This window comes from Microcaecilia unicolor, chromosome 10 (assembly GCF_901765095.1).
Source record: "Microcaecilia unicolor chromosome 10, aMicUni1.1, whole genome shotgun sequence".
In the NCBI taxonomy this organism is placed as follows: domain Eukaryota; kingdom Metazoa; phylum Chordata; class Amphibia; order Gymnophiona; family Siphonopidae; genus Microcaecilia; species Microcaecilia unicolor.
In genome coordinates, this window is record NC_044040.1 from 141990044 (window position 1) to 142015655 (window position 25612).

Genomic DNA, 25612 nt, shown 5'->3' on the forward strand with positions numbered 1-25612 from the left:
GTGTCAGATTTCTGTCGATGGTGACTCCCAAAATTTTCAGATTGTTTGAGACTGGGAGGGAAAAGTTAGGGGTGGTTACGGTATTGAATGTATTTGTGTTGTGTTGTGAGGTGATTTTAAGACATTGTGTTTTTTCTGCATTGAGTTTTAGCTGAAATGCGTCCGCCCAGGAGTGCATGATTTAGAAGCTTTGGTTAATTTCGTTGGTGATTTCCTTTAGATTGTGTTTGAACGGGATGTAGATCGTGACGTCATCTGCATATATGTATGGATTGAGGTTTTGGTTGTCTAGAAGCTTGGCTAGAGGTATCATCATAAGGTTAAAGAGGGTTGGTGACAAAGGGGATCCTTGGGGTATTCCACATTCAGGTGTCCATGGGGGTGATGTCGCCACTTTAGTAGTTACTTGGTATGATCTTGTTGTCAGGAATCCTCTAAACCAGTTAAGAATGTTCCCTCCAACTCCGAAGTATGCCAGGATATGTAGTAAAATACCATGGTCGACCATGTCGAAGGCACTGGACATGTCAAATTGTAGGAGAAGTACATTACTGCCAGTTGCAATTGTTTGTTTAAATTTATTCATTAAGGTTACTAGTACTGTTTCTGTGCTGTAGTTCGATCGAAATCCTGATTGGGATTCGTGCAAGATTGAGTATTTAGTTAGGTGGTTGGTGAGTTGTTTCGTCACTACACCTTCCATGAGTTTGGTTGTTAGCGGGATAGATGCAACTGGGCGATAGTTGGTTAAGTCACTTGTGCTTTTCCTTGCATCTTTAGGTAATGGAGTGAGTAAAATATTTCCTTTATCCTTTGGGAAGAGACCATTTTGTAGCATATAATTCAGGTAACATATAGTAACATAGTAACATAGTAGACGACGGCAGAAAAAGACCTGCACGGTCCATCTAGTCTGCCCAACAAGATAAACTCGTATGTGCTACTTCTTGTGTATACCTTACCTTGATTTGTATCTGCCATTTTCAGGACACAGACCGTAGAAGTGTTGCCCAGAACTAGCCCCAACACCCAAACACCAGCCTCGCCTCCCAATCTCGGCTAAGCTTCTGAGGATCCATTCCTTCTGCACAGGATTCCTTTATGTTTATCTCACGCATGCTTGAATTCCGCTACCGTTTTCATCTCCACCACCTCCCGCAGGAGGGCATTCCAAGTGTCTACCACTCTCTCCGTGAAAAAATACTTCCTGACATTTTTCTTGAGTCTGCCCCCCTTCACTCTCATATCATGTCCTCTCGTTCTACCGCCTTCCCATCTCCGAAAAAGGTTCATTTGCGGATTAATACCTTTCAAATATTTGAACGTCTGTATCATATCACCCCTGTTTCTCCTTTCCTCCAGGGTATACATGTTCAGGTCAGCAAGTCTCTCCTCATACGTCTTGTAACGCAAATCCCATACCATTCTTGTAGCTTTTCTTTGTACTGCTTCCATTTTTTTTACATCCTTAGCAAGGTACAGCTTCCAGAACTGAACACAATACTCCAGGTGGGGCCTCACCAATGACTTATACAGGGGCATCAATACCTCTTTTCTTCTGCTGGTCACACCTCTCTCTATACAGCCTAGCAACCTTCTAGCTACGGCCACCGCCTTGTCACACAGTTTCGTCGCCTTCAGATCCTCAGATACTATCACCCAAAGATCCCTCTCCCCGTCCGTAAAACTATCAGACTCTCCCCGCCTAACACATACTTCTCCCGTGGATTTCTACTCCCTAAGTGAAATCACTTTGCATTTCTTCGCATTGAATTTTAATTGCCAAACCTTAGACCATTCTTCTAGCTTCTGCAGATCCTTTTTCATGTTTTCCACTCCCTCCCCGGTGTCCACTCTGTTGCAAATCTTAGTATCTCCCGCAAAAAGGCAAACTTTACCTTCTAACCCTTTGGCAATGTCACTCACAAATATATTGAACAGAATCGGCCCCAGCACCGATCCCTGAGGCACTCCACTACTCACCTTCCCCTCCACCGAGCGAATTCCATTAACCACCACCCTCTGGTTTCTGTCCGTCAACCAGTTCCTAATCCAGTTCACCACTTCAGGTCCTATCTTCAGCCTGTCCAGTTTATTCAAGAGCCTCCTGTGGGGAACCGTGTCAATAGCTTTGCTGAAATCTAAGTAGATTACGTCCATAGCATGTCCTTGATTCAATTCTCCAGTCACCCAGTCAAAGAATTCAATGAGATTCGTTTGACACGATTTCCCTTTGGTAAAACCATGCTGTTTTGGATCTTGCAAGTTATTGGCTTCCAGGAAATTCACTATCCTGTCCTTCAGCATCGCTTCCATTACTTTTCCAATAACCGAAGAGAGGCTTACCGGCCTGTAGTTTCCAGCTTCTTCCCTATTACCACTTTTGTGAAGAGGGACCACCTCCGCCGTCCTCTAATCCCACGGAACCTCTCCCGTCTCCAAGGATTTATTAAACAAATCTTTAAGAGGACCCGCCAGAACCTCTCTGAGCTCCCTCAATATCCTGGGATGGATCCCGTCCGGTCCCATGGCTTTGTCCACCTTTAGGTTTCCTAGTTGTTCATACACACTCTCTTCCGTGAATGGTGCTAAATCCACTCCACTCTCACATGTACTTTTGTCAGTCCATCTTGGTCCTTCTCCAGGATTTTCTTTTGTGAAAACAGAACAAAAGTATCTATTTAGCAAATTTACCTTTTCTTCATCATTTTCTACATAGCGGTTCGCAGCATCTTTCAGTCTCATAATTCCCTTTTTAGTCATTTTCCTTTCACTAATATACCTGAAGAAATTTTTGTCACCCCTCTTTACCTTTCTAGCCATTTGTTCTTCCGCTTGCGCTTTTGCCAGACGTATCTCTCTCTTGGCTTCCTTCAGTTTCATCCAGTATTCCTCTCTGTGTTCCTCTTTTTGAGTTTTTCTGTATTTCTGGAATGCCAACTCTTTAGCCTTTATTTTCTCAGCCACTTGCTTGGAGAACCATATCGGTTTCCTTTTTCTCTTGCTTTTATTTACTCTCCTTACATAAAGGTTTGTGGCCCTATTTATAGTTTCTTTCAGCCTGGATCACTGCCCTTCCACTTCTCGTACGTCCTCCCAGCCCATCAGCTCCTTCCTCAGGTATTCCCCCATTTTACTAAAGTCAGCAGGCTTGAAACCCAGGACTTTCTGTTTTGAGTGGCCACCCTCCTCTACAGCCGTCATATCAAACCAAACCGTTTGATGGTCACTGCTGCCCAGGTGGGCACCCACTCAGACATTTGGCACACTATCCCCATTTGTGAGTACCAGATCTAGTGTCGCTCCCTCCCTTGTGGGTTCCGTCACCATTTGTCTGAGCAAAGCACTTTGAAAAGCATCCACGATCTCTCTACTTCTTTCCGATTCCGCAGATGGAACCTTCCAATCTACATCTGGCAGATTGAAATCTCCTAGCAACAGCACCTCTCTTTTCTTCCCCAACTTTTGAATATCTGCGATCAGATCTTTATCTAGTTCCTCCAATTGTGTCGGGGGTCTGTAGACAACACCCACGTGGACAGAGGTTCTATCCTCTCTTTTTAAGGTGATCCATATCGCTTCTTCCTTTCCCCAGTTTCCTGTCATTTCAGTCGCTGGGATATCATTTCTCACATACAGAGCTACTCCTCCACCTTTACGCCCCTCTCTATCCGTCCTAAAAAGATTATAGCCTGGTATGTTTGCATCCCATTCATGGGAACCATTGAGCCATGTCTCTGTGACTGCAACTATGTCCAAGTCTGCCTCCAACATCAGGGCTTGAAGGTCGTGAACTTTATTGCTTAGACTGCGAGCATTTGTGGTCATCGCTTTCCATCTACATTTCCTAGCATGTATTTCGGTTTTAGTGATTTGGGTGTATCGTGAGGTCTGCTATGAATTGTTGAGGGGCGTTTCTTATCAGATTGCTTGGACAGATATCTAATTTGCATTGCGATTTGGCATATCTTTTGAGTGATTGGGAGATATTTTCGATCGATAGCAGGTCAAAGTTGGTCCATGATCGGTCTGCTGGATATTCCCCATGTATTGGGTCTAGACAATCAAGAAGGTTTGTATAATCAGTTGTATTGCTGGGAATCATGGTTCGTAGCTTTATGATTTTCTCTTTGAAGAACTTAGCAAGGTTGTTTGCTGATGGGGTATCTATGTTATTAGAAGTAACCGGAGTGGTATTTAGTAGATTATGTACTAGTTGGAAGAGTTTATGTGTATCCTTGTAGCCTGGACCAATTTTAGTTTTATAGTATGATCTTTTGGTCTATCTGATAGTGTATTTGTATTTTCTTTGTAGTTGCTTCCAATCGCTGAGTATAGAGTCGTCTTTTTTCTTATTCCATGCTCTTAAAGTCTTAATAGAGCTTCTTTATCTTGACGAAATACAAATAACACAACTAGAGTTGCCCTGGTTTCAATGTTCTCTATAGATTGTTCCAGAAAATCTGTAACATTTAGGGTTCCCACAAGAGTGTCTTGCTGCATTGAAACCTTTTGTTGTTGCTTTGATTTCAAATCCAAGTAATATAGTCTCTTTAAAGGTGGGAGAGTTTGTTCGAATATTTATAAACCTCTCTTAGAAATTTTATAAACATATCTCTTGGAGTAACATATTGAGATTGTGGAGAATTCAGTATACGAAGATTCAAATTTCTAGATAAATTCTCTAAGTTTTCAATTTTTTGATGACGTAATAATCGATCTCCAGAGACTTGAGCCTGTTGTTCTAATACTTTAGTAACTTCTTTTTCTAAATTAGATTGTTTTATTTGAGTTGTATTATTTAATGAAACAGAGAAAAAGGATGTACAGACCTTATGCAGTGAATCAAGGGCAGACCAGATTGATTCCAGCGAGATTTCAGGAGGCCTTACTAACGGTTGAACCGCCATAGTACACAAAGAAATTTCTTCTTGTAAATCAATATTTATATTCACGTATGCCGTTGTATCACCAGATATCATTACTGAAGGTCGCTGTACTGTCTCTCCCTCCACCAAGATATTTTCATTATCCGCTTCCATTGAGGGAGTGCGCCACCCCTTCGAGTGTGTTGTTTCTCCAGCGCTCGGCACAGCAGTTCCGTCCGGTCGTGGGGGAGGAGGAGTAGCAGGTCCCAAAGGGCTGAGTGAAAAATCACTCTCCTGACCTGGGCTCTTCCTTGCCCCGGTAGCGGAAGCGCCCATAAGCAGGGTAGATACCAAAAATGAGGAGATAGACGACTGTCCCGGAAAGGAGGGTATTTGCTTCGGGAGGGGTGGTCCCTTCGGTTTACCCTTCCTTTTCGGCATAATTTGAAGAAAAAAGGTATATTTTTAGTATTCAGAAGGGAGCGTCTGTCTCACACATCCTGCTTGGTCGCCATCTTGGATCCTCCCAACCACAAATTAGAAATTTTGATAAATTCTCAGTATATGTGTGTGTTCTTTCCTATTTTTTTTTGTAGTTTCCTTCTCCCTCTCAGACAAAAGTTTGGAATGAATAAATGAGACCTATACCCTGATCGACATTTATGCAAAATTTGCCTTTTTTTCCACAAAATCACTTAACTGCTCTAAGACAGATTTCTCAAGCAGCTTAGTTAACAATTATAAATTTGAAATTGGATGGAAACTAAATATCTATCCTCAGATTTCTTTCTTTTTTTTTAACAAAATAGAGGTAATTACAGCCTCTTTTAACCTATCAGGCACTTCTCCAGTTTGTAAAGAAAGATTGACCAAATAAGCCACCATCGGTAATAAGACTTTGCTACACTGAAATAAAATATTAAAAGGAATTAAATCCAGACTTCACTCCTCACAAATTAATGCAAATCTATACAACGGGGTCAGCCCAGTGTTGGAGGCAATAATGGGAAATGGGTACTTTTTATCATATATGGTGGTCTTGCTGTAAGTTGCAGACTTTTTGAACCGCATTGCATACCAAACTAGCTGGTTTTCTCCCTGTCCTCCAACCTTTTCAGATTGCTAGTTGCCTGTTGAATTACCTGGCAGTAGAAGTTAAAGAAGAACATCATCAACTTTTGATTCATATCTATACGGCTGTCCAGATTCTATTGGCGAAGCATTGGAAACAAACTGTAACTCCGTCATTAGAGAGTGCCTTTAAAAAAGTTGATTACTGTTGTTTAATGTCTCATCTTATGGCTCTGCTTTGGAAGCTAAGCTCCCACTGGGATCGCAGACTTTGCTGGGCAGCACCAGGAACTGAGAGGGAGCCAGGGCTGATACTGTTCATTAGGCATAGTCATGCATAGTTCCAGATGTTTTGGTTAAGTTGAGAAAGGAAGAAGGTAAACAAAGGAAGGTGCTGATGGCCCTTTAAGTTGCTGTTCTCTATTATTGTGTCTTGACTATTGTTCTTTGCCACCCTCAGAAGCTGCCATTTGTGTATGGTGGTAATTAGCAAATACATCATTCAGCTTTTTTGGTGATGAAGATCATAGTATTGCCCCTGACACAGCCCCTTTGGGCAAAACACAGTCTGTGCTGGGCATTCTATTAGACTGAAATTCTGCAATAAAAATTTGTTCATATATACCATTGATCTGATTTGTTTGTTTCCACGTTGGACTTTGCGGATCGTCTACCTTGTAGTTTTTTTTAAAACATGGCTTTACCATTTGTTTAAGACTTGACAGGACCCTCTATATATGGATGATATTCTGGACTGGATTTTGCAGGGGTTTGGGGTGGGTGGGAGATAATTTGTATTTGTTGATTTTTGGCTGTTTGCACTGCACCGTGTTGATATTCTTTATTGTAAGTATTGATGCTTTGGCTCTTTTGAAAAATAATAAAGATTTTATGGTTAAAAAAAGGGAATTAAATTCAGAGCTTCAGCAGAAGAACATAAACTTTGAAACTATTTAAACACTATAGTATCAGTATACTTCTGAAATTGAAACCAACCCTTTTCAACAGACTCAGAAAAACAATCCAAGGCTGTTAAAAGTTTCCACTAGAAAAATCCAGAAGATGTTATAGACTCATCCTGAGAATACTCACAAAGAGGAGAGGTCAAGTCTTGCATAATTTTATGTTTCAACATTTTTATTGATGGTACAACCAACTTGACAGTCAAAATTCTCAATATACAACTAGTGAAGAACCAAACAGACCGGTGGGTAACAGGATAGCAAATATACCATCATACATTTTTACATTTTCTCCCCCACTTAAGCTACTCATACTTAGATCCAAATATTGTAACATTTCTCATCCCCCCCCCCAACAAACTCCCCCTTTACCAAATTGAACTGCCCTCCCCCCCCAAGAGACAGTATCATTGCCTCGCAGGGTCATGGCACTAATGACCCTTCTGAGGTATTGCCCTAACAGATCAACAAAACTACTACCCCCCCCCCCCCCCCTGCACAGCCCTCCCACTAGCTGTATTCAACATTTTATTGCTGACATTTCAGGGAAAACTCTTTGCAAATAAGAGATCTCCAAAAAAGAGAGAAAAAAAGGGGGGGGGGGAGGTCCTCCTCCCTCTCCTTTGTCCCTATAGATTATGAATGATGAGACTGCGCCCACGAGAATTTAAGATGTTCAAATAGGGGTTCCATATAAGCAAAAATGACTTCTTTCGTTTAATCGTCCCCTTTACCTCTCTTGCCTCCGAAGAGATCAGAATATGTATCTGATTCCTCCAATGCCAATAGGCCGGAGGGTCTGGAGAGATCCAGTATTGCAAGATAACTTTCCATGCCACCAGACATAGCTTGCGGCTCAAAAAAATTACGGCCCTAGGTAGAGGACGAAACGCTCCCAGGACATCCAGCAAGAATTGTTCTACCGACCCCTGGACATCCCGGCCCAATAGTCTGGACAAAAATCTAATCTGTTCCCAAAAGCTCCGAACCCTCGAGAAATTCCAGAGGGCGTGATTTATAGTATGGTGCGGATGCCCACACTTTAGACAAGATGAATCTCCTCCAACTCCCATATGAGCCTCCTGGATGTTGGGCATAAATGCTCTCAAAATCACTTGAAACCCACACTCTGAATCTCGCATCAATAGTTAAGTTATAGATCCCCTTAAGGGAGGCCAATACATCCCAGTGATCCAGCACCATCCCCAAGTCCATCCCCCATCTAGCTTTTAGAGGAGAGAAATCAATCAGAGTCGAGTCCCTCACCAGAGCTCTATGGAGTTGTGAGATTGATAGTCCTCGAATCTCCACTTCAGCAAAAAACTCCTGAATGGGAAGCTGATCTGTAATATTGATATGCCCCCTTACTCTTCCCACTAATACCTTCCACATTTCCCGAAGGGGGCCCAACAGTACACTATATCTAAATTGCCCTGGCAAATGTGCTGCCTTGCAGTGCAACAGATAATAGAAAGAGTAAGGCGCATAAAACTCTTCCTCCAAATCCACCAAAGTGTGTTCCTGAGTATCTCCGAACCAATCTCCCATATGGCGAAGGAGACACGCCTGGTTATACAGTTTCATATCGGGAACTCCTATACCTCCCTGTCTCCAGGATCCCACCAAAGATGCATTTTCAGTTTTGGATTCTTCCCCACACAGCAGAATTTACTAAATTCTTGCATAATTTTAAATATAACATAAGAATAGCCATACTGGGTTAGACCAATGGTCCATCTAGCCCAATATCCTGTTTCTAACAGAGGCCAATCCAGGTCACAAATACATGGCAGAAACCCAAACAGTAGCAACATTCCATGCTACCAATCCCAGGGTAAGAAGTGGCTTCCCCATGTCTATCTCAATAGCAGACTATGGACTTTTCCTCCAGGAACTTGTCCAAACCTATGTTAAACCAAGATATGTTAACCACTGTTAACACATCTTTCAGCAATGAGTTCTAGAATTTAACTATTTGCTGAGTGAAAAAATATATCTTCCTGTTCGTTTTAAAAGTAGAACCATGTAACTTCCTTAAGAGTCCCCTAGTCTTTGCACTTTTTGAAAGAGTAAAAAAGTGATTCGCATTTATTCATTCTACACCACTCAGTATTTTGTAGACCTCAATCATATCTCCCCTCGGCCAAGCTGAAGAGCCCTAACCTCTTTAGCCTTTCCTCATATGAGAAGAGTTCTATCCCTTTTATCATTTTGACTGCTCTTTTGTGAACCTTTTCTAATTCTGCTATATCTTTTTTTGAGATACGGGGTGATCAGAACTGAATGCAATACTCAATGAGAGGTTGCACCATGGAGTGATACAGAAGCATTACAGTATTCTTGGTCTTATTTACCATCCCTTTCCTAATAATTCCTAGCATCCTGTTTGCTTTTTTTTGCCACTGTACACTGGCAGATGATTTCAGCATATTGTCTACAATGAGCGGTATAATTGAACGGGGTGCCCATGTTTTCCTGAAGGCGTCCTCGCAGGACGTCCCGGCAAAGGGGCAGGGAAACCCGTGTTATCAAAACAAGATGGGCGTCCATCTTTCATTTCGATAATACGGTCAGGGACGCTCAAATTTCAACATTTAGATCGACCTTAGAGATGGTCGTCCCTGGTTTTTGGTGATAATGGAAACCGAGGACACATCTCAGAAACGACCAAATCCAAGCCATTTGGTCATGGGAGGCGCCAGCATTCGTAGTGCACTGGTCCCCCTCACATGCCAGGACACCAACTGGGCACCCTAGGGGGCACTGCAGTGGACTTCATAAACTGCTCCCAGGTGCACAGCTCCCTTACCTTGTGTGCTGAGTCCCTCCCCCAAAAACCCAAACCCCCTCCCCACAACTGTACACCACTACCATAGCCCTAAGGGGTGAAGGGGGGCACCTAGATGTGGGTACAGTGGGTTTGTGGTGGGTTTTGAAGGGCTCAAATTTACCACCACAAGTGTAACAGGTGGGGGGGATGGGCCTGGGTCCGCCTGCCTGAAGTGCACTGTAGTACCCACTAAAACTGCTCCAGGGACCTGAATACTGCTGTCAGGGAGCTGGGTATGACATTTGAGGCTGGCAAAAAAATATTTTAAAAGGGTTTTTTTGAGGGTGGGAGGGGGTTAGTGACCACTGGGGGAGTAAGGGGAGGTCATCCCCAATTCCCTCCGGTGGTCATCTGGTCAGTTCGGGCACCTTTTTGAGGCTTGGTCGCAAGAAAAAAATGGACCGAGTAAAGTCGGCCAAGTGTTTGTCAGGGACGCCCTTCTTTTTTCCATTATCGGCCAAGGTCGCCCATGTGTTAAGCATGCCCCAGTCCCGCCTTCACTACGCTTCCGACACATCCCCAGGAACTTTGGTTATCCCCGCGACGGAAAGCAGTTGAAGACGCCCAAAATCGGCTTTTGATTATGCTGATTTAGGCGACCCTGAGAGAAGGGCGCCCATCTTCCGATTTGTGTCGAAAGATGGGCATCCTTCTCTTTTGAAAATAAGCCTGAATGACACCTAGATCTTTTTCTTGGTTGCTGACTTCCAAATTAGATCGTAGCATCAGTATTATTCTTCCCAATGTGCATCATTTTGCATTCGTCCACATTAAATTTCATCTGCCATTTTGATGCCCAGTCTTCCAGTTTCCTAAGATCTTCCTGCAATTTTTCACAATTTGCATGTAAGTTTGAATAGATTTTTTTGTCATCTACAAATTTAGGGCCCTGTTTACTAACCAGCTTATAATCGAAAGAGAAAAACGCCTATATTGCGACCCAAATCGGGAGATAGATGTTTATCTCCCCAAAACGAATAAATCGGTATAATCGAAAGCCGATTTTGGACATTTTCAACTGCACTCCATCGCGGATGCGGACAAAGTTGATGGGGGCGTGTCAGAGGTGTGGTGAAGGCAGAACTGGGGCATGGTTATCGGCCAAACAGAGATGGGCGCATTTCACCGTTAATGGAAAAAAAGTATGCGTTTTTAGCTAGAATTTAGGACACTTTTCCTGGACCCTGTTTTTTCACGAATAAGGCCCCAAAAAGTGCCCTAAATGACCAGATGACCACCGGAAGGAATCGGGGATGACCTCCCCTGACTCCCCCAGTGGTCACTAACCCCCTCCCACCACAAAAAAATGATATTTCACAACTTTTTATTTTCACCCTCAAATGTCATACCCACCTCCCTGGCAGCAGTATGCAGGTCCCTGGAGCAGTTGTTAGGGGGTGCAGTGGACTTCAGGCAGGTGGACCCAGGCCCATCCCCCCCTACCTGTTACAATTCTGCTGCTTAATGCTTAGTCGTCCAACCCCCCCAAACCCACATGTAGGTGCCCCCCTTCACCCCTTAGGGCTATAGTAATGGTGTAGACTTGTGGGCAGTGGGTTTTGAGGGGGATTTGGGGGGCTCAACACACAAGGGAAGGGTGCTATGCACCTGGGAGCTCTTTTACCTTTTTTTTGTTTTTGTCAAAGTGCCCCCTAGGGTGCCCGGTTGGTGTCCTGGCATGTGAGGGGGACCAGTGCACTACGAATCCTGGCCCCTCCCATGAACAAATGCCTTGGATTTATTCGTTTTTGAGCTGGGCGCTTTCATTTTCCATTATCGCTGAAAAACAAAAACACCCAGCTCACAAATTGTCGAATAAAACATGGACGTCTATTTTTTTTCCAAAATACGGTTCGGTCCGCCCCTTCACGGACCCGTTCTCAGAGATAAACGCCCATGGAGATAGACGTTTTCGTTCAATTATGCCCCTCTAGACGTGTTATGGGTGTGTTAGCATTTTTAGCACATGCTAACTGTGTAGGCATCATACTATTCCTATGGGCACCTACACATTTAGTGTTCACTAATGTTAGGTGTGCACTAAAAACACTAATGCATCTTATTAAACATACCTCTTAATCACCTCACTTGTTCTGATTTCCAGATCCTTCATAAATATGTCAAATAGCACCAGATCCAGTACAGATCACAGTGTTACTCCACTATTCACCCTCTTCCATTAAGAAAAATGCCCATTTAACCCTACCCTCTGTTTTTTGTCCAATAACCAGTTCCTAATCCACAACAGAACATTGCCTCCTATCTCTTTAATTTTCTCAGGAGTCTCTCATGAGGAACTTTGTCAAAAGCTTTCTGAAAATCTAGCTCACCTTTATCCACATGTTTATTTATGCCTTCAAAAAAATGAAGCAACTTGGTGAGGCAAAACTTCTCTTGGCTGAATCCATGCTGACTCTGTCCCATTAACCCATGTTTATGTATGTGTTCTGTAATGTTACTCTTTATAATAGTTTCCACTATTTTGCCAGGACTGACATCAGGCTTACCAATCTGTAATTTCCTGGATCACCCCAGAACACTTTTTAAAAATCAGCATTACACTGGACACCCTCTGATCTTCAGATACTATGGACGATTTTAATGAAAGGTTATGTATCACTAACAGCAGATCAGAAATTTCATGTTTGAGTTCTTTCAGTACCCTAGGGTACATGCCATCTGATCCAGGTGATTTTCTACTCTTTATAGTTTGTCTATTTGACTCCGTACATCTTCCAGGTTATCACGGTTGTGGCTGTGCCCTTATGTTCAGACCTACTGTTTCTCTGTATCTAGCTCTGTGACCTCTCCAGTCTACCTTTTTCCCTATTGTTGTTCTTCCTGTAAGCCAAGCCTCGCTTTGGTCTCCCTGCTTCATTTACTACTTGTGACATCATCAGCTTACTCTTTTAAAAGGACCCAGGGCGTTTTCCTACATTGCATTTGAAAGAGGTCTCTTAATTTTGTGTTACCTGTTTAGATTATTTCCCTACTTGGCTTTGTTCCTGAAGGTCTGTTCTGTGTTTCTATGTCTTGTGTTTCAATGCTTTGCTTTTGTACCTTGATCCTGAAAGCCTGGCTGTAGAGCCACACCCTGCCCTTGGTATCTGTTTGACTTCCCTTGGCTTCTGCTTTTAGTCTAGCCCTGCTTTTGACTCTTGCTAAGCCAATCTCTGTGTTTAGCCAAGCTCTGTTCCTGTTTTCCCTGTTCTGTTTCCTGTGTGTGTAGTTCTTGTCAATTCTGAGAGTCTGTAGAAGCCAGCATTGTCCCTAATTACCTTGCTGCTATGCAGATGTGTCTGCTGCCTCTCAATCTGCCTGGCCTTTCCCTTCCAGCTGTGGATGCTGGTAAGCACATTGCTTCTTTGTTTGTTTGTCCTCCCTTAGTCAGCTTAATCCTTTGCCTGCTATGTTTGCTTCCTGGCTCTTGAGCTCTGTTTCTACTTAGTAACATAGTAGATGATGGCAGAAAAAGACCTGCACGGTCCATCTAGTCTGCCCACGATAAACTCATATGTGTATACCTTACCTTGATTTGTACCTGTCTTTTTCAAGGCACAGACCATATAAGTCTGTCCAGCAGTATTTCCCGCCTCCCAACCACCAGTCCCGCCTCCCATCACCGGCTCTGGCACAGACCCTGTATAAGTCTGCCCTCCCCTATCCTAGCCTCTCAACCACCAACCCCTCTTCCCCCCGCCACCCAATTTCAGCTAAGCTTCTGTGGATCCATTCCTTCTGCACAGGATTCCTTTATGCCTATCCCACGCATGTTTGAATTCCGTTACCGTTTTCATGTCCACCACCTCCCGCGGGAGGGTATTCCAAGCGTTCACCACCCTCTCCGTGAAGAAATACTTCCTGACATCTTTCCTGAGTCTGCCCCCTTCAATCTCATTTCATGTCCTCTTGTTCTACCGCCTTCCCATCTCCGAAAAAGATTCGTTTGCGGATTAATACCTTTCAAATATTTGAACGTCTGTATCATATCACCCCTGTTCCTCCTTTCCTCCAGAGTATACATGTTCAGGTCAGCAAGTCTCTCTTCATACGTCTTGGAACGCAACTCCCATACCATCCTCGTAGCTTTTCTTTGCACCGCTTCCATTTTTTTAACATCCTTCGCAAGGTACGGCCTCCAAAACTGAACACAATACTCCAGGTGGGGCCTCACCAACGTCTTATACAGGGGCATTAAAACCTCCTTTCTTCTGCTGGTCACACCTCTCTCTATACAGCCTAGCAACCTTCTCGCTACGGCCACTGCCTTGTCACACTGTTTCATCGCCTTCAGGTCCTCAGATACTATCACCCCAAGATCCCTCTCCCCGTCCGTGTCTATCAGGCTCTCCCCACCTAACACATACGCCTCCCTTGGATTTCTACTCCCTAAGTGCATCACTTTGCATTTCTTCGCATTGAATTTTAATTGCCAAATGTTAGACCATTCTTCCAGCTTCTTCAGATCTTTTTTCATGTTTTCCACTCCCTCCGGGGTGTCCACTCTGTTGCAAATCTTGGTGTCATCCGCAAAAAGGCAAACTTTACCTTGTAACCCTTCGGCAATGTCACTCACAAATATATTGAACAGAATGGGCCCCAGCACCGATCCCTGAGGCACTCCACTACTCACCTTTCCTTCCTCCGAGCGAACTCCATTTACCACCACCCTCTGGCGTCTGCCCGTCAACCAGTTCCTAATCCAGTTCACCACTTCGGGTCCTATCTTCAGCCCTTCTAGTTTATTCAAGAGCCTCCTGTGGGGAACCGTGTCAAAAGCCTTGCTGAAATCTAAGTACATGACGTCCATAGCACGTCCTTGATTTAATTCTCCTGTCACCCAGTCAAAGAATTCAATGAGATTCTACTGTTCCTGTTGTGTGTTTGAGCCAGTTTCTGCTCCTGCTCTATGTTTGAGCTAGTTCTGTCCCAGTTCCCTGCTAAGCCAAGTCCCTTTCAGTATCCTGTTCCAGCCAAGTCTGTTCCAGTATCCTGTTTCAGTCAAGCCAAGCCCATTCCAGAGTCCTGTTCCAGAATCCTGAATCCTGTTTGAGAATCCTGAATCCTGTTCCAGCCAAGCCTGTTTGAGCATCCTGAATCCTGTTTGAGAATCCTGAATCCTGTTCCAGCCAAGCTTGTTTGAGAATCCTGAATCCTGTTCCAGCCAAACCTGTTTGAGAAACCTGAACCCTGTTTGAGAATCCTGAACCCTGTTCCAGCCAAGCCTGTTCGAGAATCAAGAATTCTGTTCCTGCCTTGTTTATTGTCTTCCTTCTGTTATTCTTGTTGCCTAGCTCCTACCCTGTCTTGCCTGTCTAGTTGTGCTGTCTTGTCTCTTTCAGTCTAGTCCTGTCCGGTTCCAGTCTTTGCCTTGTCCTTGTCTTGCCCTTTTCTGGACCCAGTTTTAATCTACTTCCGTGTTTTGCCTTGTCTTGCATTTATGGGTCCCAGTCCTAGTTTTAATCCAGTTCCAAGTCTTACCTTGTCCTATCTGAGTTCCAGTTCTGGCACTTTGCCTTCTTTTCCTTGCCTCGTCTGGAGCTGGTTCTTGTGTTGTCCATTATGTTTAGTTACCTCTGTCCTGCCTTGTTGAGTCTGTTAGTTTATCCTAGTCCAGTCTGTTCTGATTCCTGCCTGTGCCAGCTCAGGTGATTTGTCTGCCAATGCTCCGGCTTTGGTCCAAGGGCTATTCCTGACAGTTGTGACACAGGTTTACCGAGATTTCTTTCAGTTCCTCTGCATCATCACCCTTGAAAATCACTTCTGGTACAAGTAGATCTCTTACGTCTTCTTCTGTAAGGACTGAAGAAAAGAATTCATTCAGACTCTCCACTATGACCTTGTCCTCCCTGAGTGCCCCCTTTTCTCCTTCATGGTCCAACGGTCCCACGGATTCCCTCACAGGCTTTCTGCTTCTGATGTACTTGAAAAAAATGTTACTCTTTTTGTCTATGCAGCAAGTTTCTCTTCATATTCTCTTTTCACCATCTTCATCAATGCTTTGCATCTAACCTGCCAGTGCTTAGCTTATGCTGCTTCTTATTTTCTTCATTTGGGTCCTTTTTCCATTATTTAAAGGATGTTCTTTTGGCTCTAATAGCCTCTTTCATTTCACCTTTTAACCATGCTGGCTGTTTGTTCTTTTTTCCACCTTTGTAAATACATGGAATGCATTTGGTCTGGGCTTTCAAGATGGTATTTTTAAACAATGCCCATGCCTTATTTAAAGTCCAAACCTTTGCAGCTGATCCTTTTAGCTTCTTTTTAACTATTTTCCTCATCTTATCATAGTCGGCCTATCGAAAATTAAATGCTGCTATAGTAGATTTCCTTTGTGACTTCACTCCAGATATTAGCTTAAATTTGATCACGTTGTGATCACTGTTTCCTAGTGAACTCAACACTATTACATCTCATACTATGCCCTGCATTCCACTTAGATCTAAATAGCTCCCCTTCATCGAATCCTGGACCAGTTGCTCCAAGAAGCAGTAATTTATTACATATAGCAATTTTACCTCCCTAGCACTCCCTGATGTAACAGTTATCCAGTCATTATTGGGGTAATTGAAATCACCCATTATTATAGTGTTACCCAATTTGACAGCTTTCTTAATTTTTGTAAACATTTCTTCATCTGTCTGTTCGTTCTGTTCTGGTGGACGGTAGTACAGCCCTATCAGATTACTCCTTCCCTTCACACATGGAATTTCTATCCATAAGGATCCACTCTGCTATTTGATAAATTTAGAATGTTTATTTTGTTTTACTCAATTCCCTACCCTCCTCCAATTAATTCACTCTGTCATTGTGATATAATTTGTACCCTTTCAACAGTGTCCCTTTGATGGTCCTCTTTCCACCAGGTCTCTGAGATGCCTATTATATCTACCTCTTCATTTAGTGCTACATAATCTAACTCTCCCATCTTATTTTTTAGGTTTCTAGTATTTGTACACAGACATCTACAAGCTGCTTAGAAGTTGACTGGGATAATGTGCATCATTTATTCTGCTCTCCCCTTAAACATTCCTGGCTTTCTTTCACCACTGTTGAAACCTCTCTACTGGGATTATTGTCCACCTCATCCAATTTATTATTAATGTAATCTCTTTTGCTGTTTAACACCTCAGAATAGTAAAACTTACTTGTGGCTTTACATTTATCTCTAAGCTCTTGTGAGGAATTCTGCCATTTATGCTCAAACTGATGTAATTATCATCTTAACAAAAACAGTCCTTGATGATATCACTTATTTCTAGTCACTGAAGAACTAGAAATTACTTTACCTTCCAACAAGTCATCTGCTACTGTCTATAAGGTGTTAAACCACTTATTAGCACTGTCTGTCTAATTAAAATCTAAAGTACTGGGCAGAAAAGAAGCCACAGTTGTATTTAGATCAGTATCTGATAATTGCTGTTTTCACCTAACAACTTTAGCAAGATGAATTTGCTTTTTCTCGCCATTCAAAAAAAGAATGGTCAACAATAAAAGAATAAAAAATAAAAAGATGATCTGATCATGACACCAGATCTACAGTTAAAGAAACCCAACTCATACTTAATTCATGCGATACAAAAACTAGATCCAACATATTTCCCAGCTGATGAGTAGGGAAACAGCCCATTTGACTAAAAGCAAGATTTTCCAAAGTGTCTATAAACAAAACTTGCATATTCTTCCTAGAATCAAAAGGCATATTAAACTCTCCTAAAATTCTGGCATGTGGGGGACATAGTATGAAGGTTAAAGGAGACAGACTCAGGAGTAATCTAAGGAAATACTTCTTCATGAAAAGAGTGATGAAGTCATGGAACAGATTCCTGGTGGAAGTGATGGAGACAAAGACTGTATCTGAATTCAAGAAAGCTTGGGACAAGTACCTAGAATGTCTAAGGGAGAAAAAGGGATAGTAGAAATTATGGATGGGCAGACTGGATAGCCATATGGTCTGCCTTCATCTTCTATGTTGCTACGTTTTTATGTTTAGTGTGGCAGAAAAACACTGGGACAATGACCACCACATAAGTTGTGAATACCTGGACACTGCTATTCACACTGATAAAAATCTTGATGTAAGAATAAAGGAAAAGCACACAAGAACAGCATTACACTCTTTTGTACTGTATGTGGAGAAAGAAAAAATCGTCAAGTACCAACAAACACAATTAGAAACAAAGAATAAGTGACAAAGTTGTTCCAGTTGTACTGGGTGCCACCCAACTGAGTAAAAAAGAATTTCTAAGCACATCTTCGTACACTGACTGTACGTATTACACCTTATGAATTCCAGAAGGAGGCACTTTGTAACAATGTACGCACTGCGACAAGCACTACTTGTAAATGTAAGAGACTGAGATAATCTCCAGTATTCCTGGTTTAAGAATGAAACGCATTCGTGTCATGATGCATGCAAACAAATCCACAAAATCCTAATATAGTGTAGCACAACAAACCCTGAATCAGTCTTACAGTTATTCTTCCCTTGGGATATTAGTTTTTATGACTAGATTGATAGAAGCTGTGCTTTATTCGAGAGAAAGATCTTAAAGAACTACCAGCTCTATTCAGAGTTTCTGTGCTAGAATATCAGTGTTACCTCCTCTCTGACTGTCTCAGCTGTTCCATCTCCCTCCGGGTGTGGGAGCTTGCTCCACCCTGTGTGCTGAAGTCAGAAGCTGTGCTTTACTCAAGAGAAAGATCTTAAAGCACTGCCAGCTCTACTTAACATTTCTGTGCTGGAATCTCAGTGCACTGTTTGTTACCTTGTCTCTGACTGTTCCAGCTGTTCCATCTCCCTCGGGGTGTGGGAGACAGGTAGACATGGGAGGTTGCTCCGACTACCTGTGTTGTCAGATGCCGCACCTATTTAGGCGGTAGCATTAGCAGTGTACTGCAGTTCGGTACACCACCTAAGGTGCATGTCTTAGTGCTTGTCTTTGTGCAGTGGCTTGAGCAGCATTGAAAATAGCACCATGGGAGACACCAATCTCTGAATCATGGTAGTGGACCACCATTAGGAACTCATCTGGTGAAAACTCTGTTTTTGCAGCACCTCACTCACAGGCTGACAGAGAAGAGTGCCAGACTTCCTATCTACATATGTCATTATTATTATTAGCATTTGTATAGCGCTACCAGACGCATGCAGCGCTGAACACCTGACACAGAGAGACAGTCCCTGCTCAAAAAGAGCTTACAATCTAAAAATACAGACAGACAAGACAATTAAGGGCGAGGGAAGTATTGGGTGAGAAGGAACAAGGGGAGGGCAATTGAGAAGTGGATAGGAGCTAAAAGCAGTGGTGAAAAGGTGGAACAAGGGGAGGGCAATTGAGAAGTGGCTAGGATCCAAAAGCAGTAGTGAAAATGTGGGTTTTCAGCATAGATTTTAAGACAGGTAGAGATACATATCTCAAAGCCTACTAGCCCACATCATTGACCCACTTTGACCTGGCTTAGGACTCTGGCAATGGCTGCAGAAGCAAAGTTCCCTAAGGTAACAGGTCGCAACCTTTACCCTTCATCCAAAAGAGGCAACAGAAGCAAAGCTTCCCTGACACTCTGACCTAGATTAAAAAAGAAAAGTCTGCAGCTGGAAAGCAGGAAGATCACCAACAAGCTCTAGGGGTGATGTAAGAGATAGGAGTTTGAAAGACCATTTGAAGAAGGAGGATCCCAGACGTGAACCCACTCAGGGTTTGGTGTCCGTTATTGGTTTATAGTATTGTTTCGTGAATAATTTGACTTTAGAATATCTAGTTTTGTAGATTTATTGCTAAGGTATATTCCAGCACGTGTGGAAGTGCTGCTTGTTAGACTATTTTTGTTTGTAGTTTCCCTTTCTGACGAAGACATGTGAAACTCGGCCAGAATTAAAGGGAATTTTCACTGAGTTGACAAGAATGATCAGGATGAATGAATGATGAGTGTTTTTTATGAAGCACGAGCATGGTATATCCTCAAGGGAAGTGACTATATTATGGTATATGTTAAAGTCTAGTATCACTTCATGTAGTCTTTGGATATGTGGGGACTTAAAGACCTGTGACACTAATCATTATGTATCTCCCTATGGTTTAATTTATACAATTTAACACCAGCAGTACCTGCATTATGATGCATATGTAGCTTTATTTCTCTGCTTAGTTGAATGCAGTAAGATATGTATACATCTATGTTTACGAATTTTCAACTGCACTACTTAGATATTTAAATGTTACAATGCAATAGCATTTATATGCCACAGCGTTTTGGTTGGCTTTGATGTATGTACATACACTATAAGGAGGCGGAACATCTAATGTGCGATGATGGTTCCATCTGTGACACTACCACATATTCCTCTTGGGGATATAATGGTTGGAATGGGTAAGGACTGAGCACATTTAAAACAAATTTAAAAATATTTTTTGGATTAAATAATAGCGGTTGAAATAAGTTACCGGCATTTTGCTTATCCAAGTAAAAGTATTAAGTAACTGTGAGACTTGGTAATTGTATATTTGTTCTTCCATTCATATATACATAATTAAATTTTAACTGCCAGACCCTCGACCATTCTTCTAACTTTCGGAGATCCCGTCTCATCGTTTCTACTCCCTCCAGGGTATCCACTCTATTGGTTATTTTTGTGTCTCCGCAAAAAGGCATACCTTTCCTTCCAACCCTTCAGCAATATCTCCCACAAATATATTAAACAGAATAGGCCTCAGCACCGACCCCTGAGGAACACTGCTCATCTTTCTTTCCTCTGAGCAGATTCCATTTACCACCACCCTCTGACACCTGTCGGTCAACCAGTTTCCTATCCAGTTCACCACTTTCAGTCCTAATCTCAACCTTTTCAGCTTATTCACGAGTCTTCTGTGGGGGACCGTATCAAAGGCTTTGCTGAAATCCAAGTAGATTTCATCTAGTGCACGTCCTTCATCAAGTTCTTTGGTCACCTAGTCAAATAAGTCAATAAGATTTGTTTGGCAAGATTTTCCTTTGGTAAAGCCATGTTGCCTCAGGTCCTGTATCCGTTGGCATCTAGAAAGTTAACTATCCTTTCTTTCAGCAGTAACTCCATTATTTTTCCTACTACCGGCGTGAGACTTACTGGTCTGTAGTTTCCCACTTCTTCCCTGTCTCCACTTTTGTGAAGAGGGACCACATCCGCTCGTCTCCAATCTCGCGGAACCTCTCCCGTCTCTAAAGATCTATTAAATAAATCTTTAAGAGCCCCCGCCTGGACCTCTCTGAGCTCCCTCAGTATCCTGGGATGTATCCCATCTGGCCTCATAACTTTGTCCAACTTCAGATTCTCCAGATGTTTATAAAGTCTTTCTTCCGTAAACGGCGCAGTATCCACTCCATTCCCAGATGTTCCCTAGGCAGCCGACTGAGGTCCTTCTCCAGGATCCGTGAACACCAAAGAGAAATAATTGTTTAGTACATTTGCTTTATCTTCGTCACTCTCCATATACCAATTCTCATTATCTTTCAGTCTCGCAATCTCATTCCTATCTCTTCTCCTTTCTCCAATATATCTGAAAAAGGTCTTCTCACCTCTCTTTACATCTTTAGCCATTTTTTCTTCTGCTCGTATTTCCCTCTTCGCTTCTTTTAGTTTAATCCGATAATCTTTTCCGTGATCCTCTCGTTGCGTTCTTTTGTATTTCTTGAACAAAGCCTCTTTTGCTCTTATTTTTTCAGCTACTTGTTTGGAGAACCATATAAGTTTCTTGCTTCTCTTGTTTTTGTTTACTTTCCTCACAAAAGATCAGTCACAATATTTATAGCAGCCTTTAGCTTGGACCACTGTTTTTTCACATCTCCTATGCCTTCCCACGCCAACAGCTCCTTCAGGTATTCCCCCATTTTATCATGCTATTCAGGAAACAGTTTAAGATATACTTGTTTCAAAAAACCTACTTATCATTTCTATAGTGCTACTAGATGTATGCAGCGCTGTACACTAAAAGTTTCTGCTCGATAGAGCTTACAATCTATTTGAGACAAACAGGATAAATAAGGGATTAGGGGGAAAGATTAAAACAAACATGGTACTGAACAGGTGAATAGGAGTTAAAAGTATCCTTAAAAAAGTGGCCATTAGCCTAGATTTGAATATTGCCAGAGAAGGAGCTTGACATACCGACTCAAGAAGTCTATTCCAGGCATATGGTGCAACAAGATAAAAGGAATGGAGTTGGCAGTGGAGAAGAGACTTACCTGATGAATGAAGTTCTCAGGGAGGAGTATAGAGAAAGATAATAGTGGGAAGATACTGAGGAGCTACAGAATCAATGTACTTGTAAGTCAGTAAGAGGGGTTTGATTGTATGCGGAAACAGATAGGGAGCCAATGAGGTGACTTGAGGAGAGGGTTAATGTGAGCACGGGGCACTGGTGGAATATGTCACGCAGGATTGAAGGGAAGAGAGATGGTTTAGTGGGAGACCTGTGAGAAACAAGTTGTAGTAATCTATTCACGTATTTGGTATATGTGGGTTTTAATATGGTCCTGGTTGAGATGACCAGATACAGCTCTCTTATGTGTATAGTGTGACCTACTAATGAGGTCAGGACCCTAGGGGTCATGGAGGTTAGGAATTAACCAGTTGCTATACCCAGTTAAAATTCAAATCCAAAAGAAAAGCAGAAAAAAAAGTTCTTACCTAAGAGATGTGTCATCTGCTTCCAGCAAGAATCCCTATAGCCAAACACAAGAGTCTTGGGGGACGGGTAGCAGGGAACAGAATGTGAGAGAGAGGCTCAGCAGGCAGCCTGGAAAGGAAGCTCCATCTACTGAGAGATGTAGTGCAGGAGCCTTTCTCTCCAGGTGGGAAAGGCACTAATCTAATTATCATAGTAGTTCCAAGAAAGGGGTGTGGCTGGAAACACTCTAACAGGACTAACAGCCACTATAAGAAAGGACTGCCAAGGAGAGAAAGGGAGAGAGAGAGGATGGGCTGAAGATACCTGGGTTACTGATAGTTCCAAAAGGAATAAAAGGCCAGAGGCAGGTAAAAGCCAAGGTTAACAGACTAGGGAAGAGTCTGGAAGAAAAATAAAAGCCTAAGAAGACTGTACTTGGTAGCCTAGGAGATGTTTGGAACTGCCTTGGATTGTGAAAGGGGTTAGAATTGTACTGGATTGTAAAATGGGTTTGGAACTGCCCTGGGTAGTAAATAGGGTTTGGAATTACCCTGGAATGAAAAGAGGTTTGGAATTGCCATGGATAATGAAGAGGGTTTGAAACTGCCCTGGGCTGTGAAGAGGGTGTGGAACTGCCATGGAGGGAACAGGGGTTTGGAACTGCCGTCAGTTGTAAAAGGAGTTTGAGAACTGCCCTTGGTTGGGAAAAAGGGGAGTGTTTTGGGACTGCTCTGGGGTGTAAAGAGTAGCCCCGACATAACCCAGCTAGAAACTTGGAGAATAGTAAGTTTAAGTTATATAATTGTGCTAGGAAGCCAAGAACTACTTTTGTTGCATTATGTTACTCTTTGGAAGGTGAAAGGAACAACACTGTTTAAGTGAATGAAAGTTGTTATACACAAAATAAATGGTATTTTGTTTATTTAAACTGTGTGTGTTTGTGTCTGTGTCTGATAACCGAGAGGTTAAAATAGTGAGATGGGTAGCTCAGCCATACTAGAAAGGGATTCTCTTAGGGCCAGCTCTCTCTGCTATAGAAAGGCAGACTTCGTTTAGTCAGGCCTTAGATCCAGTGGAAATGTTAGGACCGTGACAAGCCCACTAGGGCACCCCATTGTAATGACAGTAGTTTTATTTATTTCATTTATGTATGTTTTACACTTGTAATCCAATATGAACTGTGAAATGAGCAGAATATAAATTTTTAAAATAAATATCCACAAATTCCTTACCACACTGAAGGCAGATAGAGGTAATGGAAGTAATGCAAGGTTACATTTAGTTTCATCTTCCTTTTTGCATGTTTTGCACTTCAGAGACTTGACCAAAGTTATCTTGTAAAGCTGGAAACAATGTATAATGGGGGTCACTCTTAAAGATAACAAAATGCACATTTTTCAAACAAAAAACAGTGCTAGTGTTGAACTTGAAATAGTATTTTGAAGGTTTTGATTGGAAGGCCTCTATTGTTTTGGGGTCTGTTTTAATGTATGCAGATCACTTCATTCTGTTTTGCTTCACTAGTTTGCAATATATTCCCAGCAACACAAATTATTAAAGTAGCAACTCATTTTGTGTTAAAGTCTGCTTGCTTTGACCTCTGTAATAAATAATTGTGGCAGAGTTATGCTACTTTTAGCATACAACTATGTGATACATTACAGGGTTGATTTTATAAGGAGCTGCCTGGTTTTAGATGGCAAAACTACATGGTGGTATTTAATCATGTACATGTGTCTGTGGGTGCTTATACATATAAATGATCTCTCAAAATACCAACTAGCACAGAAACACATGCCCTGTTTGCATGGCACATACTTGTACCGTGGGTGTGCACATGGGTGGAGTTTGGGCAGAGAACAGGTGGGGAATACATGTATACATGTAAATTATGAAATACTACAATTTACATGCATTCTTGCAGCCTTCTAGATGTGGGTGTTTATACCAGCACTAGGACTGGAATGATTGTGCTTTAAATCATACTAGTATTTTATAAAGGAAATGCGTATAGCAGTGGTGTACCGAGGACAGGGCGGTGGGTGTGGTCCGCCCCAGGTGCACGCAGCAGGAGAGGTGCAGGAAGCAGCCGCGTGGCTGTCGGCTCCACTGGTTCCCTGCTCCCTCTGGTGTTACTTCCTATTTCAGGGCAGAGGGAGCAGGGGACCAGAAGAGCCGACAGCCGCATGGCTGTTCCTAGCAGGCAGAAAGAATGCACCGGAGGGGGACACACACTGCGCTGGGGGGGGGGGGGGGTCGTGCGCAATGGCGATCCACCGCGGGTGGCAACCGACCAAGGAACACCACTGGCATATAGTTTTCTTTGTAAAATAGGCTATAAATAGGCACCTTTTTTCCACTTTAGGTAAGCACCTGGTTATAAAATTACTCTGTATGAGGGTAATTCTCTAAGGAACCACCTGGATTTAGGCAGCAAGTCTGCACATAAATGCTTGTTCTGCTCCCATAATCATGGAAGCAGGGTACATTGTGATGTATATTTAATGAGTATTATTTGTATTTAATTGCATTGTTTGTGTAATAGATAGCACTGTGTATTGGGACTGCTTTTCCTATAGTCTGCAGTTCCTGTGATTGACTCCTTATGAGCTTTCCCTATTGGCTGTTAGCTCTGAGCTAGGGTCAACCTTCCTTCTCTGCCCCTGTGGGCTGTGTGAGGGAGCCCATTCTTAGCATGCCTTTGTGATCAGCAGCTGTTTTAGGAGCTGATCCCTCTTTAATCTGCTGTAATTCCATCAAGATTTCTCACCATTTTCCAAATCATTACCCCAAGTTCTTCCCCTTATTTTCCTTTGAGTGTTACAGTTTTTCCTCTCAGCTGGGCTGAAGTTCTGGCCATCTCCTTGCCTCTGAGGTGGCTAGATACAGACTCAGTGGGAAGACAGCCACAATTCTTTTATAAGCAATTGAACTGTAAGTTGGGTTTTCTTTGTTTATTCAGAGTACTACAATAAAGAAGATTTGCTTAAGAATTGAGTCTACTGGTGAAGCTTCTGCTTGGAGACTGTTTATGCTGGCTGTTTAAGCTACAGTATACTTTGCCTCGAACAGTACAATTTTGGTATTACTAGTCATGTCCGGGGGTATGTGAATTTATGTGTGTGAAAATGAGCAGTTTCTGGCTACATGCTATTTTGAAGTTCATATCAGTACTTGATGCTGCATACTTTGCAGCTGGTGTTCACATAGGTGAAGTTTGAGAGAAACATGGGC

The 25612-nt window shown here is 42.5% G+C and overlaps 1 protein-coding gene across 1 annotated transcript in view; it reads right to left on the reverse strand.

The window, feature by feature from the left end:
- The window catches only part of LOC115479228 (ubiquitin carboxyl-terminal hydrolase 19-like), a 106007-nt gene extending 82289 nt beyond the window's left edge, over positions 1-23718 (reverse strand). The window contains exon 1 of the mRNA XM_030217060.1: positions 23611-23718. The gene's annotated coding sequence lies outside the window, so the exon portion shown is untranslated. The remainder of the gene's footprint in view (positions 1-23610) is intronic.
- Positions 23719-25612: the final 1894 nt, after the last annotated feature.